Consider the following 19,307-nt stretch of genomic DNA (forward strand, 5'->3'; position numbering starts at 1 on the left):
TACTTACACAGACTATATATATACTGTTTGAGGGAATAACTATATATATACATATAATCATACACACTATTTGGACAAAAGTATTGGAACACCTGACCTGTACACCAACTAGAAGCTTCCAACAATTGCCTCCTAATCTTCAATGGTGTAGCTGAAATGCCTTGATAGCGAGAATTAGTGCATGGAAAGGGTTAAAATACCAGCATTTGAAATACCCTGGGGTGTCTAGTTTTCAAAAATATTGAGGGGGTAAATTGTATTTGCCAGCTTTAAAGATACCCAAAATAGCACATGGAGCAGAATGACCAAATTTTGAAAGAAAATGGTTTTGAAATAGCAAAATGCCACTTGTGCTTATTGCTCAATAACTTGCAGAAAAAAAGCAAAAAAAAACTTCAAAACATTGGGTATCTTTAAACTCAGGAGAAATAGTAGAATCCGTATAGCAGGTTTTTTCATTAGCTTTTTGGACGAGTAAAAGATTTGTCAAATAAATAAAACGAATGGTATCTTAAGAAAGCCCTTCTTGTCCTGGAAAAAAAACCAATATATAAGTTGTGTGGGATAGTCCATGGGAGTCTGGTTCCGGCAGACCAGACAGGGTTTCTCGGTCACCCTGTGCCCCCCAATGAGCACAGGGTGTTCCTCTCCCTAACTCAAACATACCCTCATGTTAACATGACAGGTACAATAAATGGGTAAAGAGAAAATTACAGCTAAACACAAGCACCACAAAAGGGTTAAAACAGCCTTGGTGACAAAGGGTACAAAAATTAAAAAAACAACCTGCTTCTTAGGGGTTAATGTCTATATAGTGTACATACATATACAATCATTTAGCAGAGATAAAACATTTAAAATGGGAGGAGTGAACACAATGTTTTTAAATTTACCTATGATAATTTGTATAAAAGCAGTGTAGCAGAAGTACCTCAAAATATATATATTACCTGTGAAATTAATTTCCTTTTTATACTAATGTCCTTGTCCTAACACTCCCAGCCATCATTTGCACTCTAATGGAAATGATAGAGTATTCTGCTGAATCCCCACAGTTCAACCATGTTCGACCAATCACATCTCCTGCCACGTGATCTACTCACCACCAGAAAGCTCCAGCTCAGGTTCAGCAAACAGTCCAGGGGGGAAGAGAGAAAAGCCTCTCTGACACGCACAGAAAACGCACCCATTGATTTAAATCAATGGAATGTAACCTGTTTCAATTTGCTCAAAATCTTTGTCAACTATGAGTGTATCAGTGTTCTAGAGCCCTAAAGATTGTAAAACAGAAATGCTGATTTTAATTGCAAAAATCAAAGGCATTGTTCTACATGCCTTATTTAATTGGATAAATAGCTATCAATAGGTTGCACATTTGGAGAAAAAGGCTTGGTAAAAACCCCACCCTTTCAGGTGCAAAGAAAGTGCCAATTTTAATTTTACTGAAATTTTGCTTTATCCAACCTCAATTTGTAAATACTAAATCCAGCACAGCCTCTTTCCTTGTTCTACCAACTTGCTTTAGACACAGTCCCTGTAAGTTGTTTAGGATGTCTCTACTCCTGGCTGACCCAGCTGTTTGATTTTTCCAGTCAAGATTGACGTTTTAGTAATTTCCCAATTCCCCAAATGGTTTCTAGGTTACCCTTATGTCTTTGTATAAGAGCTACCTTTTAAGCTATTTTTACCACCCCTCCCTTTCTGTCATCTCTAACTTTTCTATATAAGACTCTAAAGAATCTGATGGCTAACACAATAATGATTTTCTTACCTGACATTTAAGAGCTTGCAGCTGCTCCTTCAGCTGGTTCATGTCTTGCTCAGTTTCAGTGCTAGGTTGACTCTTGCATCTCCTATATTGGCTTCCCTTAGAGGTTTTACATGGAGGTTGGGAATCCAGAATCTTTGTTTTAAGAATATGATCTCCTTCCTTAGCACAGTGGTTTGAAATTTCCTTAGAATTTTCAGGGCATGGTTTGGTGGAGAGATCTGTTTGGCTTTGAGTTCTTGAAACGTCCACAACCTGAAAACAACAAAAGTAGGTAATGGAACATGATAGACATGGGATTACTAGGGATATCTGCTCCCGTTAACCCCTGCGATGCTGCGTAGATAACAGGAGTGGAAATACGTAGGTTCGCCGTCAGGGGTTAACTTGGCCGGCAGAGACCACTGGACTCCCTGCTCCAACAGTTAATAGTCCGTACGAACGACCAATAAACTTGCTTGTACAGACCTTTAACTGTTGTAGCAGGGAGACCAGTGGTTTCTGCCGGCCAAGTGGCTGGGCCAAGATTTTAAAAGCCTGTACCAGCGACTCTATTGGTCGCCAGCAGGGGGCTCGTCTGCCATCCACCTTTGAAGTACAGGTGTACTTCATTGGTTGATGGCAGAGGAGGCCCCTGCAGGCGACCAATAGAGTTGCTCGTACAGACATTTAAACTCCTGGCGTAGTCCATACCATGTTAACCCCGTATTAACCCCTTCTACAAAAACTGGGGAAAAAACGAACACGAAGAATGTACATGAATATTCACCTGAACCAAACACAGGAACAGGCAAATATTCGCGGAATACGAAGATTTTTCCCCCACGAAGACGAACACAAAGAGTTGGCCGGCGCCCAAGTCTACTAAAAGATGTTGCTTAACACATATCAAGTTTTTGTTTTGAAGTGATATTTACCAGGAGCTGTAACTGTATACCTGAGTAACAAAAAAAGTTTTTTTTATGAGCAAGTGCTAAAATTAGGGCTGTATCTTCCCAAAAATCCTGGCATGGAAAGATTACAAATACTAGCATTTGAAATACCCATTGGGGTGTCGAGTTTAAAAAAAATGTATAGTTTGATGTGGTAAGTTGAATTGGCCAGGTTCAAAGATGTCCAAATAAGTTATTGGCATAGACTGACCAGATGTCTAAATGAAAAGAAGTAAATATGTGCACCTCCCAAATGTGGCCTTTTAGCCCCCAACAAGGGAAACCGATGCATGGGTAGTAGATGCTGCTGAACACATATTGGGGTGTTGTTTGTCAGTGACAAATACATTCATACCTGGTGGTAGAATTAGTGAATGGAAAAAGCTAAAATACCACCATTTGGAATACCCTGGGGTGTCTAGTTTTCACAAATATATGGTATGATGAGGTAAATTTAATTGGCCGGGTTCAAAGATGTCCCAAATAGGACATGGGGACAGGATCACCATATTTGAAAAAATGGTTTTAATATAGCAAAATGCCCTATCATTTGCATAAAAAACATAAAAATATTGGGTATTTCTAATCTATTTAGCAGTTTTTTATCATAAACTTTTGTAGATTAGTAAAAAAAATGTGAGAAAAGGTGATTTTTTAAAAGTTTTTCAAGTTTTTCAAAGAAGAATTATAACGAAACACAAGCAGCGCAAAAATGTTACAACAGGGTCACAAAGGGTACAGCAAGCATAGCATTGTCCAAAAAGTCTTAGTATGCTGAAAGGGACACACTAAGACATTTTGTCTTGTGTTGTATTAATTCCTAAAGAAGGTAAATAAAATGGTTGTAGGAGTGTATTGCCTGGTACAGGATCGTTGATTATTTATAACCTTTACACAAGCAGCTCTTTAGCAATACACAGTGTTTGGTACTCACATTCGACACACCACGGTGAGCAAGAATGTTGTAGTGAAGAGACTTCTCCAAGTGTCTTACATATTCCTGCAGTTTTTGATTCCTCTTCATTTCTTGGAGAAGTGAGGTCTCGTAGAACTCCCTTTTATTCTGGGTATTTTTAAAAAAAAGGTGCACCAGGGTATGAAGGGAACAAAATTATTATGTGCATCCAGACAATACTCTTTCTTGTTAAAAAGAAATCCAGTTTAAAACTGGAATGCCTATGTAGTTCCTGCAGTCAACATGTCCATAGGCAGTGTTTTTATAGAGCTTTACAGCCATTACTGTTAAGAATGTTCTTTCTGATTAGGATAGAAACAGTAACGAAAATATAAATCTCAGTGCTTACATTGTTCATATTTGTTTATATACGTTTAAAAATACAGCTATGCAAAAGTATTATGAATGTGTATGACAATAAAATATCTCATCCTTAGCTCTCATCTAATGGGAACCTCAAACATCAAAAACAGCAAATACAGTTTATATGAAATCAGTCATGGATATAGGGCTGCAAAGACAATTTCCTTGTGGCTTCCTTTATTACTTTATGGGGCACAAATTGGGGTGCTTCCAGAGAGGGAGTTCATTTGGGAAACATGGTTTTCCATCATCATCTTAAGACTGGGGTCTCCTAGCCGTGGCCATGGAACTCTGGTCTGGCTAGATTTCGGACTGCGGCCAGGTAACTTTCCATCACTGTTGCTCGGAGACCCGACCTCGGATCAGAGCACTTTCGGAACTGAAACACGCTGGGACTCAGAGCTATCCATCCCAGGAACACCCCAAAATCAATTACTTTGTTGCGGGAATTGCTGGCTATAGTGGCCATACTGAGGCACAAGGCTGATTGGGCAGGGTATTGTTTGCTAATGCTCTTATCAAGAATACTGTGTATATATATAAGTCAGTGTGCTTTCAATACAATTCAGTCTCTGTTTTACCTCAAAACTAGTTTTGTCTGGTGCTTGTAGTAATATGCAAAGAACTCTATTCGTTTAACCCTTGGTATGCTGGATCTTTGGTTCCTGTCCTGCTCTTAAGGAGCAGCTTCTGACAGTGCTTCTGTCACAATCACCTATATATCAGGATTTTCTATGCACTTTTGTCATGTTTCATTTGGGTTTAGTCTTATATGTCACCTGTTCATGCTCCAATATTAGGCTCAGTTTGTCACTATGCTTTCTCAGGTTGTGGACCTCATCTTGCAAGGCATGGGTTGTATGCTGCATCCTTTCTGTAGTGTTACGATAAATCTCATCCCACTGCTGATTCAGTTTCATTAGCTGCAAGTTAAATTAATGCTTTAATATAAGCATTCCTATAGAATAATAATAAGCATATTGCTCTGTATGATTATGTTACATTTCTACAAAGTTTGTTGAAACTGAAATTTATGGACAAATTCAGGAAAAGCGGGGAAACATATGCAAACATAACTATACTGTTAAATTTGTACACGTTATACAATGATACCTGTATTTCACAGTTGACATCCCTGCTTGAATGTAGATGACCCAATTAAGTTTATCTTTAAATAATGACAAGTGATATTATGGTATATAATGTTGAAAGAAACATACATGTGTTTTGCAGGACAGATTTACATTTACTGCACCCCTAGGAAAAAAATAAGTACCACCCCTTACCCAGCACTCAAAAACTAATTATACATGTAAAAAAGCATGAAAAAAGAAAAGCTATACATGCACTTTTTTTTTAAAGACATAACCCCATTATGCTGTAGGTCAAAGATGTACCTCTGCATTGATCTTTCGGAGCTCTGTATTCTTGTTGAGAAGCTGAAGCTTTTCCTCATCAGAAGCAGTAACGGACATACTCTCTGTGATAACAGTTCTAGTGTCCTCAGAGTCCAATCTGTTGTTTGCCAGGGAGACAATAGGATCTTTGCACTGGACCTGGCTATTACACATAAATTAAAAAAAAGGCACAAATAGAAAAAATAATCGTATATGTTTATCCATTTATACCTTTCAAATGATGATCAGGTGCAGCATATTATTATCAACCATCTACCGCCTGAAACAACAGCTTTGCTTGCAGATAACTGCAGTCAGGGGAGGGTTTGCAAGACAGGCAGGGGGAAAACCCTTGGACTGCTGTAAGCCACTTAACCCCTTTTCTCTCTTATGACTGTTGCCTTTGCTCACCTATCCAGGTCATATGATGAGATGTCATCTGCTGTCCAACCTGATGCAAAATCTGTTTCACCATCTAATATGGAAAGTGAGCCTGGGTAATGGAGGAGTGTGTCTGTATTCATTGTAACACTGGAAATATAAGACATGCACTTTGTGATTCCCCATTTGTGCATTCAAGTAAAACGAACAAACAGCATAATGTTTTGAATGAACCTAGGAAATATTAAGGAAAAAATACTTAAATACAAATGGTGCTGGAATCCCACACATTCTCTCATAGGTAAATCGCTCTTCGGTGTGCTCCTAAGTGTTCCTAGTTTTTAATATATTGCGTTTCCAATTTGCATGGTCCATTGTAGATTTTTAAATATTGACTAAAACTGGTAGATTAATGTTCTAAAGGGGGATTGCCTACATCTAATGATGAAATAGGAAAGATTAGTAGGACTTCAGTGCCTGCTTTTTATCCTTGCCCATGCTAACATATAGACAACTTCAGCAGCTGCTGAAATTCATCTAAGTAATCTAATCATTAAATAGAGAGTTTGCAGGAGAATACAGTTGACTCTTCTGACTTCAATTTATTATGGCCAACAACAGCAGACTTTGGCACTATCATTCTTCTAGAGAACGTAGAAAAGGATGTCCCTTTGTTTGTAATGCATAGTAAGTTTAGTAAAATGAAACCACAACTATCCTGCAAACACCCCTGCTAACCTTTGCTTTATTGAATGAACCCCAAAGGACCCAAGACAAGTCAGGGATAAAGAGAAAGAGCTTTGAGGGGCATGTTATTGATTCTTACCTGGTTTAATATCCAAGACCTGAAGCAATGAAGGGTAACTCTAAAGATACTATCTTAAACAATTGTTCAGTCGTCTGCTAGGATTCCTAGCATTTGGAGCTACTGTGAAACCTGTCTAGTTGTTTGTTTTTTCTTCTTTTTTCCATCAAGTCACAGCAACTGTGTATTTTTTTGCTTTCTATCACTGGCTCTTTCTTATATTCTTTAGCACTCCCTCTAACAAACTGATTTTAATTTCACTTTTTTTGAAACTCTCTTCCCAGATTCATCCACAGTATATCCCTTTTCTATCTTCTGCCTCTTATTTGTTACTATTTCTTTCTGTCCACATCTCCACCTATTTGCCACATTTATTCTGTCATTGCTTCTTTTGGGTTTCTTTCCTTCTCTCCACTCTTTACCTGCCTGCTTTTCTTAGCCTTTCTCATCCACTCTGTCACTGATACCTCTTCTCCTTTCTCTGCCCGATGCGTCTGTATGTCACATGTCCTTGGCTTTTCTTTCTGTACCAAAAGCAGGAAGTCTTGTGTGGAAATTAATGACACCAAAACGCAGTCAGCTGGTACCTGTTTCGTCACTTGGGAAATTACCAGTCATATAGCACATGCAGAGGAGGCAGAATGACAAGAATAGTTCAAGTTAAATTCCACCCCACTATCAGCTGATAATGATTGAATGCCTTTAAGTTGTCTACAAAAATTGTAATCTATATACTGTATTAAAATACAGAATGATATCCACTAAAGGTTTCATGATACAAGTGAGACAGAGAAAAGTGTAACAGTTGAAAAGGACTTTAACCTCTCACTAATGAGTTTTACTTCCCTAAATGAAATATCAGGCAGAGCTTAACCCTTCACAGTTCAGACAGGGGCAGGATTTTTACAATACCGACTGAAACAAAGAAAATTAGAATCTGACAGCAGATAAGAACCAATTGGACAATTTAGTCTACCCATTTTCTACCTATTTTCTGCTTGTGTAATCAGTATTGCAAGAAAGGGAAGTCAGGAAAAAAGACATTTGAAAAAGTTTTGTTATTTCGGCTGTTAACCTATATAAAAGCAAGGTACAGTTAAATGATGAATATGGGTTTAAAGTGCCGTCTCTCGGCTTCAGTTTAAGGGCATTCACATGCAAATTGAAGGATGGGTTTAGGGATTACAGTTCTTTAATATGTAGTCCCCTCTTTTTCAATGGACCAGAAGTAAATGGTCAATTGACTCAAAAGCTGAACATTAAGTAAAGCAGGTAAAAGGTCTGGAGTTGATTTGAGGTGTGGCATTCCCATTTGGAAGCTGTTGCTGTGAACATGCGATCAAACGACCTCTCAATGCAAGTGAAACAGACCAAAAATCCATCAGAGAGCTGCAGGGACATTAGGAAAAATCAACAGTTTTGTACATTCTGAGAAAAAAAGAAGGCACTGGAAGTCCACAGAAGACAACAGTGGTGGATGAGGGTACAATCCTTTCCATGATAAATAAAAATCCCTTCACAACATCCAGCCAAATGAAGAACACTCTCCAGCAGGTAGGTATATCATTATCCAAGTCTACCATAAAGAGGAGAATATAAAGGCCAAATTAGACTTTGTCAAAACACATATACAAAAGCCAGCTCAGTTCTGGAACAGCATTCTTCAGACAGATGAAACTAAGATCAACCTGTACCAGGCTCATAATCCTAAACATGTGAAACATGGTGGAAGCAGTGTGATGGCATGGGCATGCATGGTTTCCCTCCAGTGGCACTGGGTCACTAGTGTTTATTGATGATGTGACAGAAGCAGACAGATTCTGAAGTGTATAGGGATATATTGTCTGCTCAGATTCAGCCTAATTTAGCGAAGTTTCTATGGAGTTTTACTTTACAGATAGAGTTCTTTAACCCCTTCAGTCCCAGGGGTTTTTGGTACCTCAAAGCCCGGAGCAATTTTGCCATTTTTGCGTTATGTCAGTTCAGCGATTATTCTCCTTTTCTGCGAATAGTGTACCCCTGTAAACTATATATTGTTTTTTCAAGGAGAGATAGAGCTTTCTTTTGATACCATAGTTAGATGATTAGCTGAAAATTTAGGATGAGAAAATTCGAAAAAAATTTTTTTATATATTTTCCCTCTGAATCTGTAAGGTCCGGGGTCCATGGTCAGAAGGCTACCATGACCCAGAGCGCCCAAAGATGGTGTTCAGGGGTTATTGCGTGAGGGCCTGATGCAGGGAGGCCACACCTTCCTGGGCGCCGAGCACCCAGGGTTGTTCAGCCACATACCAGCACCATGACATAGCAGCAGATGTTGTCCAGTTCAAAACAAAGTAATAACCTGCAGGCACCCTGGAGCAGGTATGAGATATAACAGAACATAGAAATGGGCAGGATGCTGCAGGCTGGGAGTAGGGAAGCTGAGCAGAGTACAGGAGAAACATAGCAAGCAAGAGGGACAGAGCGAGCAAGGAACAGGGAGACCAAACAAGAAACATAACAAGACAAGACATACATGATACAGGGCACAACACAGGGCAGGGAACAAGGCAAGGAACACGGGATGGAGTGAGGAGCCAGAATCCTCTGACGCTTCTCCTTTAAGCAAAGATAGGACATATTAACTTGGACATGGAGAGAGGAACCGAACTCCGTCAGATGATTCAGGTAAAGGAGGGCAAAGTACATAGACAGACAAACATGAATACCGGAACTAGCCTAGGACTGTGTGATAACAATTGGAGATTCCGTCACATCATATGGCCATAGTATGCTTAGCCCACCACTACGCCAAAGTGCTCCAATGACAGTGGGTTCTAACACTAAAACGTGCCTACAGAGGTACTAAACAAACTAAATATGAAACCCAAACACATATCAGAGAGACATACCTGCATACTGAGACAAACAGAACACACAGGTGGGGCACACCCTATAAACGAAACAGAGCTAACGCAAAAAGCAAGACTAGAATCAAAGAATCAGAGGTACAGGACAGAGCATAGGGAAATCCAGGAATGGATTACTGCAAAGGGAGAACTACAGCAAGGGCTAGGGAAACTGTAGCAAAGACTAGGGAAACTAAAGACATGCAGCTCAGCAGCCCGGATGGGGCCTGACAGAATCCTCACAAAATTAGGTAAAGTGATGGAAAATCCCCTCCAATTTTATAAATTCAGGTGATTTTAGAAATACCTACTTTATATAGAATTTCCATGCTTTCCCAGCATTTATAGGGAACATACTATAAGGTGCACATTATTCGTAGAATTTTTACATTAGGTATGATGGGATTATGAAAATTGTTTCAGTCTCCAAATATTTCTGCACCTAACTGTATATAATTGCTTCTCTAAGAGATGCCTTTCCTCCTTGACATTGTGTTAACATACACTGGAATGCTCCAGACCAGCAAACTTTGCCTTTTATGGAGGCGGTCACACTTGCTGATGATAAATTAAGCAAGAGCATTTGATTAGCAGCACCTGTCTGTTACTTAGCATCTTAATTCCCATGGAAGCAGTAAAAGTGTTCTTCACGCATGGCTTCTCCATTTTGGCTTTATTTTTGTTGGGTAAATCATGACACAGTGTAATATGCCATATGCTGTTGTTCATCTGAGGTTGTATTTACCTAATTTTTAGACCTGCTAAGAACAGATGATTGTTATTATGTCATGATACGTAAAATCATAGAATTCAAAAAGGGTGTACTTTCTTTTTCACACGACTCTATACACACTGTCTTTACCGCAGCTTTTATTGTCAATGTGAGCTGCTATGATGCTGCTGCCCTACTACTGGTTCTGTGGCAAGGGGTCTGCCACCACCTTCCCAGACCCCTTTTTTGTATACAATCTTGTGCAAGCAGACAACATCCAGTATTTACTGAATAAAGTACCTAAGATTATATTCTAATTTGAGAAATTTACACCACAGGGTTGTAACATAAAAGGAGAAGGATTTATTTGCAGTGGAGGAACCAAAAGTAAACATCAATTCAGTTATCATGATTGATAAAAGGGGAAGAAAAAGTGCTGTGACAAAACTGTATGTGCAGTAAAGCGTTTATCAGGAAGGCTTTACTGTGCAAGGACTAATTTATAGAATTATAATTTTCTCAAATACAGTTAAATGCTAACTGAAACTAAATGTCAGCACTGATGGACTTTGCCAGTGAAAAAACAGAATATCTCAACAAAAACAGCTCTCTTGGTAAAACTGATGGACTTTGATACTAACAAAGACGAAACCACCCACTTTTGAATAATGTCTACATCATTAAAAATGGAGAGACACATTATTGGCAATATATGTATTAAAGATGCATATCTTTCTCAATAGTCACTTTGACATATTATATTAAATGTTTATATTTGCCTTATAAATTTGTTTATAAAGTAATAGAAATGATGCCCGGAGGAGTTTAACACCTGATATTTCAGAACAGTGAACAGCGGGCTATATACCATATTTGCTCGACAAGGATTTTTCAAATGCTCTGAAAACTTTGAAAAATAACCATTGTCTTATATTCAAGGTTGTCTTCTAATCAGACCTCAAACAGAGGTCTGACTACAAGACCCAGTGCTGCATGGGACCCGGATGCTCCTCTCTGGCAGCCGGTGGGCGTCTGTGTTCTTAGCAGGTCTGACAGTAAGACAGCATATGTTATATACAAACAAAAATATGGAAAACCAATAACCATTTTAAGCCCCCTTAATTCATAATGCACCTTACTTATAGATAAACCACTCTGACCCCCCAGATATGCCACTCTGCATCCCTAGACTCCCTGGTGTGTAGCAGGGGCAGCCGGTGAATGTCTGCGCGATGTGCGTAGACAGTCTCTGCTGCTGGTCACCACTTCCGCTCCGGCATAGAAGCCCCAGCGCAAGTGCCGGCAGCAGCAGAGGTTGTCTGCACGCATTGCAAAGTTACTCATATACCACAATTCACTAAGTATCCATGGCATATCACATGATTTTAAGTATTTATATATTTAAATAAAATGTTAAAATATAAAACACACTCTAAATTGCTCTATAATACAGTAGATTAGATTCAACTAATGCCATACTCTACATTACATTTACACCTGAAGTAAAAAACAAAAATTGTACGTGACAATAATAGGAATGCCCTTTTTCTTTTACATAAACATATATAAACACATTTTTCTCTTTTGTCCTACTTATTATTAAGACTTATTTATGCCTGTAAAAGCCTGTGACCCTAAATACTAACAAACAATCTGAGCAGGGGGATATGGGACCCAAGGAGGGTATGTCCCTCTTACAAGGGAGCCTTGTTCCAGTAATTCTCCTCTTAAACCCATAGGTACATTTATGGTTACACAAGCCTCTATAGGTTTAATAATGTGGTCAAGCAAAAGGGTGAAGACAACATAGGATATCATATGTCATACAGCATACAACATAAACAAATAGAGATTCCACTTTTGGCTGCAAACAGGAATTAAATATTGGGAATGTATGCGTGTAAATTTGGAAGTGATTTAAGTGCAGCACAATCTTGGTGTAACAACCCAATAACAGAGAGATGAGAGAAAGAGGAAAGTAGAAAAGGACATAAGTCAGTAGGGAGCAGAATAAGATATGAATATATTGAACAAAGACATTTTATTGTGCCACTCTGTAGAATGCCATGGACAGCTGCCCCATTTATTAGTAATGACCCTGGCAGATATTGTATCTCTAATTTGTATGCCAGACACACGTACAAGTTCTTTCCATTGCCAGGATGTAACAGCAAATGAACAATCTGCAGAGCCCTAAATCTAGTTCCACAAGATTTCCTCTCCCTTCTTCCATATCACATGAAGGGCCCGCTATGAAAACCAGATTACTGGAGCAATTTGAAGCTCTATTTTAGTAGTTCAAGGCTGATGCGAGGAACTTACATGTCCCAAAGAGACCAAGGGATTAAAATGTTTCCTCTTTTTAGTTAGTGGACAAAAATTTGGGTTAAAAGGGTGATTGAAATAACTACCTCCTCTCCATTACCACTCTTTTCCCTTGATTTGATGTAAACTTGTGAGATTATGCTGTTTTCAAGACTTCTTTTTTTTAATTTGTGTCCCTTTGGGTACTTCTGAAGCATCTAGGGAATATTTCTAAACCTGTTTCACTCCAAAGGTTTATGGTGTTTTACAGGTTTAAGAAAGGTCCTTATTAACCATGTGTTTTACAATCGAGTACATACTTTGAAAATTTTGTACAGCTTTGCTGTCAACTTATTAACGAGATAATCATAAGAAGTGTACCAATCGTGTGTCTAACTGAAATATATAATATTATCATATAGTGTAATATTAACATATTTATTTAGGAAATGTATACGATTTAAGAATACCAATGTACCATAAAGAATACACTGAAAAATGCTGTCATGTGTCACACATTGCTTTGGTGCTTACTTTTAACAGGAACAAGCTGTGGGTCCTTATTCAGCAGAAGTAGCAGACTCTTTCTGGACTACAACACCGTTAAATTTAAAAAAACCCACTAATAAATGGGCAATGCTGCAGCACTGCAATCTTGTATGGTATTTCTACTTCTCCCTGTCACATGCATTTGTCCATTGTATTGTCTTTGTAGGTATCAGGGCATTTGCTTTTAAAGGTACAGTTTAGTGTCCCTGACACCTCCATTAAAGAACGATGCATGTTAAAGTATGCCTGTGTGTACTTTAATTTGCAGTGTCAAACATTGCAGTGATACGCATTGAGGTGCACTTCTGCATGCTTGTAAACAAATATACTGCCTTAAACACAATCACCAAACAGTACTTGGTAAGTACTTTAATATGTGCATTTTATTTAACATAACTAAACATAACTTAAACAATACAACACTGGTCTTGATCAAATGCTGCAGCTACTAATGTTTTTTGTTTTCCAATCACTGTGCAGTAAATTGGTCCAAATTTACTGGTCCAAATACTCTGAATGCTGCTCATGGAATTATGGAATCTATGAAGTGGCCCCTCCAAAGAATGAGTCTGAATACCAATCTGTATCCCTTGTGGACAATTTAGAGAATCCAGGAGTCTTTAGCTGAACTGTTCCAGATATCTCTCAGGTGGCCTCCTACCTAGACACTCAGCCACCTGCAGAATGGAAACACACTGAATTTCTATATTGTAACACATTTTTCAATGCCCAACAGGTTGCCCTGGAAATGGTGGACACAATCCATCTGTCGGAGGGGGCAGTAGAGGCTGCATGATGCCATGACAGATGGATTGTAAGTTGTTTAACCAGAGCTAACATATTGTACTGGGCTTCCTCATCTGAGGTGAGATGTGTAAAAATGAAGGGAGAATCATTCCTTCATACCACTTGGGGTAGGAACTGAGGAACAGGAAAAAGGGGAACTTTTCTTGATGGATAATAGTGAATGGTCCCATGTAGGATAAGGCCTAGAATTCAGAGATTATTTAGGAAAAAATGATGAATAAGCACTGCCGCTGAAACATCTTTCAAAAGTTCAAAAGTGTTTAGAGATAAGATCTGCAGAACCAGTGGGAGAACCCATGAGGGTATGGTCAGTAAGGACATCTAATCCTAATGACAGCTCTCATGAAGTGGATAGTTTATTGGTCTAAGGCCCATGTTTTGACTAATTGTGTCGATTTAAACACGATTCCAAATGTACGGACATTTAACTGACACAGCAGGGACACCGCTGGTCTCCCCGCTGCAACAGTTGAAAGTCCGTGCCAGCGACCAAGAAAGTCGCTGGTACGGACATTTAACTGACACAGCAGCGACACCGCTGGTCTCCCCGCTGCAACAGTTAAAAGTCCGTGCCAGCGACCAACAAAGTCGCTGGTACGGACATTTAACTGACACAGGAGGGACACCGCTGGTCTCTGCCGGACAAGTTGCTGAATTAGGATTTTAAAAGCCTGTACGAGTGACTCTATTGGTCGCCAGCAGGGGGCTCGTCTGCCATCAACCATCAACCACAGGAACAGGCGGATATTCGCGGAATACGAAGATTTTTTTTTTGCCGAAGACGAACACGAAGAGTCCCCTGGTGCCCAAGCCTAGTCAAAACCTCTCTTTATGTTCAGAGAACTGGCTTTGACAGTATTTATCAAAGGCCTCAGACTCCATGGAGGGATTTTTTCTGACACATTTTCCTAGTTTTTGCTATTCACAAGGTGTGCAGGAAAGTATCAGTATCTAATAAATGGGGATAAAGTATGTACAGGATATATGTAAGTGTGAGTGACAGATGAGAGAAGATGAGGTGATTTTAGAGCGTCTCTCTAGATGATGGCTAACAGACTGCTTGCAATGGCCAGGAAAGCTTTTCTTGCTTGTGATGGACAGTAAAGCTACAAGAGGGGAAATAGAGAGATGGATAAGAGAAAGTTTTTAGTAATAAAAGGGGCAGAGTTATGGTTGTAGGAGGCTGGAGAGCAGGGAGATTTGGACAAAGGAGTGTGCCAGTGGTCAGCAAGGTGTCCGTACACATACACACAAAGAATTTAATTGACTGCCGCTGGGACCACAGGAAAATTAAAGAGTACCACACCTTGGTGACCTGATCTGGTCACGACGTGGTCTCTTCAAAGGCAGTCTTCTCTATTCACTGCGCGCCAGAGAGAAATAATTGACTGCTAGGCTATGGAGGTGGTAAGTACCGATAATGGGTTTTTCTGAGGAGTGGGATTTGTTAACTTTAATTAGTATTGTATTTAATTAGTACTTTTAATAATTTTTAATAAGAGTAGTATGATTTGTGTACCTAGAACAATGCAAAATGGCAAGGAAGAGGTTTGAGAGACAGAGCTGTAGTTTTAACCTCATCATTAAAAGTTACATTTTAATTCAATTTATTTTATTTCGGATTGCTAGGATCTATGTCAATTTATTTGGTGGATGTATTTACTTTTTCTGCTTCATGAAAGAGACTTCTTAGTGTCCCTTTTCTGTCTATTTAATTCTTGATTGTTTCTTTTGCTATATCTCTTTTTTTGCAAATAGGTGGCAGTGTTCAGCAGTGTTATGTTGCGTGTACAGGCTGGGGCTTCACAATAGTAAGTGAATTGTTTGTGACTGTGTGTCTGGGTATGTTGGTGTTTGCTTATGTGCCTGTGTGTCTGGGTATCTTAGTGTGTGGGACAGTGTATGCGTTTGGGTCTGCTTCTGTGTGTCTGGGTATGTTTGTGTGTTAGTATCTGAGTGTGTGTCCAGTTGTGCTAGCGTCAGTGTGTGTGTTCATATGCCTGGTTATGTTGACACACAGGTCTTTCTCAAGCCCAAGACCTGTGTGTCGAAACATTGCCTGCGTGGAATAAATTCACCTTACCATTTGAGTGCTGAGCCTCTGCTTCTTTATTTTGTATTTATTGAAGGACTTGGTGGTACCCTGGCTTGTGCACCATCTCACTGCTGAGTGCTGTATTCCAACGTTTTTTTCTGTTTATGTTGACAGTGCCTGGCTGGGCATGTGCGAGTGAGTGTTTGTTGATGTTAGTGTGAGTGATTAGATGTGTTAGTGTGAGTGTCTGGGTGTGTCTGCATATGTGTAGTTGTCTGTGTATGTTAATGTGTGTGTCTGTGTTCATTGTGTTAGTGTGTGTCTGCATTCATGTGTGTGCGAATGTAGGTATGTTAGTGTCTGTGTGCATGTGCGTTAATGTGTTTGTGCAAGGTGGAAACTGGGGCTTGAGCCGTCTTGATAAATACCCCGAAGGGTTGAATATATTGCTTGTCTTTTTATGGTAAGCCAACTGTTTAATGGGGCTTAGAGTACATAGAAGCTTGGGGTATTATATAAGCTTTTTATACATTTAAGAAATCCTGAACCAAAACATTTTGACACACGGACAGTATTTGTTCATCACTGATTTTTTTTTTTATTACTCAGAACCATATTACTTTTTTCAAAGTTTGCAATGAAAATTATTGCCACCTCTCTGGATATGGTGTGGTATCCAGAGAGGTACGGTAATGTGGCACATTCCGTATCCATGTGTCCCCACTTCCACCAACTTCCAGTAGCCAGGAAACCACCAACCCCACCACAGCGCTCTTTTATGGAGTTAACCCACTGGTGGTGGGATACAGACAAGGGGTGGTTCGTGGGAGGAAGTCTCCAGCAGATTCCCGGTCGCTGGGACTGCCAGGAGAACAGAGATCAGCTGGCGCGGTTATGATACGCAGGCCAGCTATCTCACTGTCCGTCCTGGGAAACTTTGAACTGTTGTCACTCAAGGTCCCTTTGGCCGATAGCGTCGCTTTTTGGGCAGGATACCCCCGGAACCCTGATAGCACCCCAGGATAGCCCCCGCTCCTTCGGGATCACCCCGAGAATGACGGCTGAAGTCATACGGACATTGCAGGGCTCGTGGCCTAAGCGTGGCACCGGACTGTCTGGGCAGGGCGGGACATGATTTATGGTCTTTTTCTCACCTAACCTGTATATAAGCCAGTGTGTTTCCCCAATAAAGTGTGTTCTTTCCTTGGACATTAGCCTCGTCTAATGCTTCAGGGACCCGCTATATCACCTATTGTCCTTCTAAGGACAATCTCTGCACTGCCTGTAGCTGTGCCTCAGCGAGCTGCGGGGCTGCGACCAGAGGGACATGGGACCAGTTCCTGAACGCTGCCTTGCTAGTATTCACCTGGAGATTGTTAAAGCACATTGTGCAGACGTGCCGGCAGCGGAGGTCGTTTACGCTCATCGCCGTGCCGGCACTCCCCTCGTGGAAACTGCTGACGGGGAGGCTGTCTCATCGCATCGGAGAGTAGGATCCAGATCCCCTGCAGCGTTGCAGAGGATCTGTATCCTAACCCTGCTGTCTGCCCGGCGCCCGGGAACTGCATGTCTTGAACGTTGGGCGATACACAGACATTCACCGGCTGCCCCTACTAGACACAAGGGAGTATGTGCACAGGGGGGGTAAGTCTAGGGGTGGCAGAGTGGCATATTGGGGGTATAAGGCATATGAGGGGCACAGTGGCATATAGGGGGTTATAAGGCATATATATGGGGTGGCAGAGTGCCATTTTTCGGGTATAAGGCATATCAAAGGGCACTATGGCATATAGGGGGTATAAGGCATATCTGGGGGCACAGTGGCATTTCTGGGGGGGCAGAGTGGCATATCTGGGGTTATAAGGCATATCAGAGGGTACAGTGGCATATCAGTGGTATAAGGCATATTAGAGGGCACAGTGGCATATCAGGGGGGTATAAATTATATAGGGGATATAAGGCATACCAGAGGGCATGGTGGAATATCTGGGGATATAAGGCATACCAGAGGGCACGGTGGAATATCTGGGGATATAAGGCATACCAGAAGGCACGGTGGAATATCTGGGGATATAAGGCATATCAGAGGGTACGGTGGAATATCTGGGGGTATAAAGCATACAAGGGGTATATGGCATTTCTGGGAGGCAGCATGGCAAGTCTAGGCTCAGATGTGCATATAGGGGGGGGGGGCTGGGGGTTGGGCAATAAAAACAAGAAATGCATTTTTCTCAAAGTTTTTTTAATTCTGCTGTTTGTTTTTAGCAACCAGTTTCTTCATTAAATTATTTTAAATAAACAAAAAATTTACATTATTTTTTTATCCGATTAATCGATTATGAAAATAGTCGTTAGTTGCAGCCCCAAAAAATATACAGATAGATGTATAGATAAATATATATATATATATATATATATATATATATATATATATATATATATATAAATATATGCCTCTATGATTGCCTAACTGTTCCAGCACAGACCTGGAGGTGGCTTTCTCGTACGGGTTGTGCAGTGCAGGGCTGACTGACAGGCAGAGTGTGGGGTGGAGTTGTAGGGTGTGGTTAGGGACAGGCAGCCAGGGAGGAGAGGAGGAGTGTGAGAAAACAGAGAGAGGAAGCAAAGCAGATAGAGGAGAGTAAGCTAGGGATAACACATAGTGCCCAAATACCGTAAAAGCTAAATTGAGAGAAAGCGTCCATAGGGGAATATAAGGGGCAGAGGACTCCACCCTGCAACACACCCAGAGAAGGAGAACAGCAGAGAGCAAACGAGAGGCAGTCTGAACATAGAAACCGTACCAAATGCCCTAAATATACAGGGTGGCTACCAGGTCAGTTCCATAGATCATACATATTGTAGGGACAAGAGGCCCACCCTGGGAACACCCACGATATGTGCTGATAGAACAGATGCAGGAAACAAGGTAGGGGACAGATTTAGATGTGAGCCCCAGCCGAGAAATTTCCAATTCTGCAGAAAAATCATCGAGTTCTCACCAGGGACCAAGCGCTGCTCCCTGTAAACAACCTCTATATGTGCTGAGAAGCAGGGGATGCGTTCAGACACACACACGGTAAGTCGAATCACCTGCATATTCCCCTGGATTCCGAACCCTGTTTCTTTAAATGCAGCTATAGTTTTGGATAAACGACATTGCGTCGTGTTTTCCTGTTAAACCCCCCCATTGTTTTAATGGCTCTCCATTATGGATTTCACCATAATTCTTGCAATTTGTGGGGGATCTGGGCACATTAGCTGCCCCTTCCTACACAAGACTCCATCTTGCTGTTTCTTAAAGAGACAGTCAACATAAAAGGGAGGGAACAGGCTACATTGGCTGGACACAGCAGGTAGGGAGGGGGAGGGGTTAAGTACGTTGGAAGGCTTCATGTGCAGGTCTGG

The sequence above is a fragment of the Sceloporus occidentalis genome, unplaced genomic scaffold, assembly GCF_023333645.1.
Source record: "Sceloporus occidentalis isolate IW3139 unplaced genomic scaffold, rSceOcc1.0.p SCAF_119, whole genome shotgun sequence".
Lineage (NCBI taxonomy): Eukaryota > Metazoa > Chordata > Lepidosauria > Squamata > Phrynosomatidae > Sceloporus > Sceloporus occidentalis.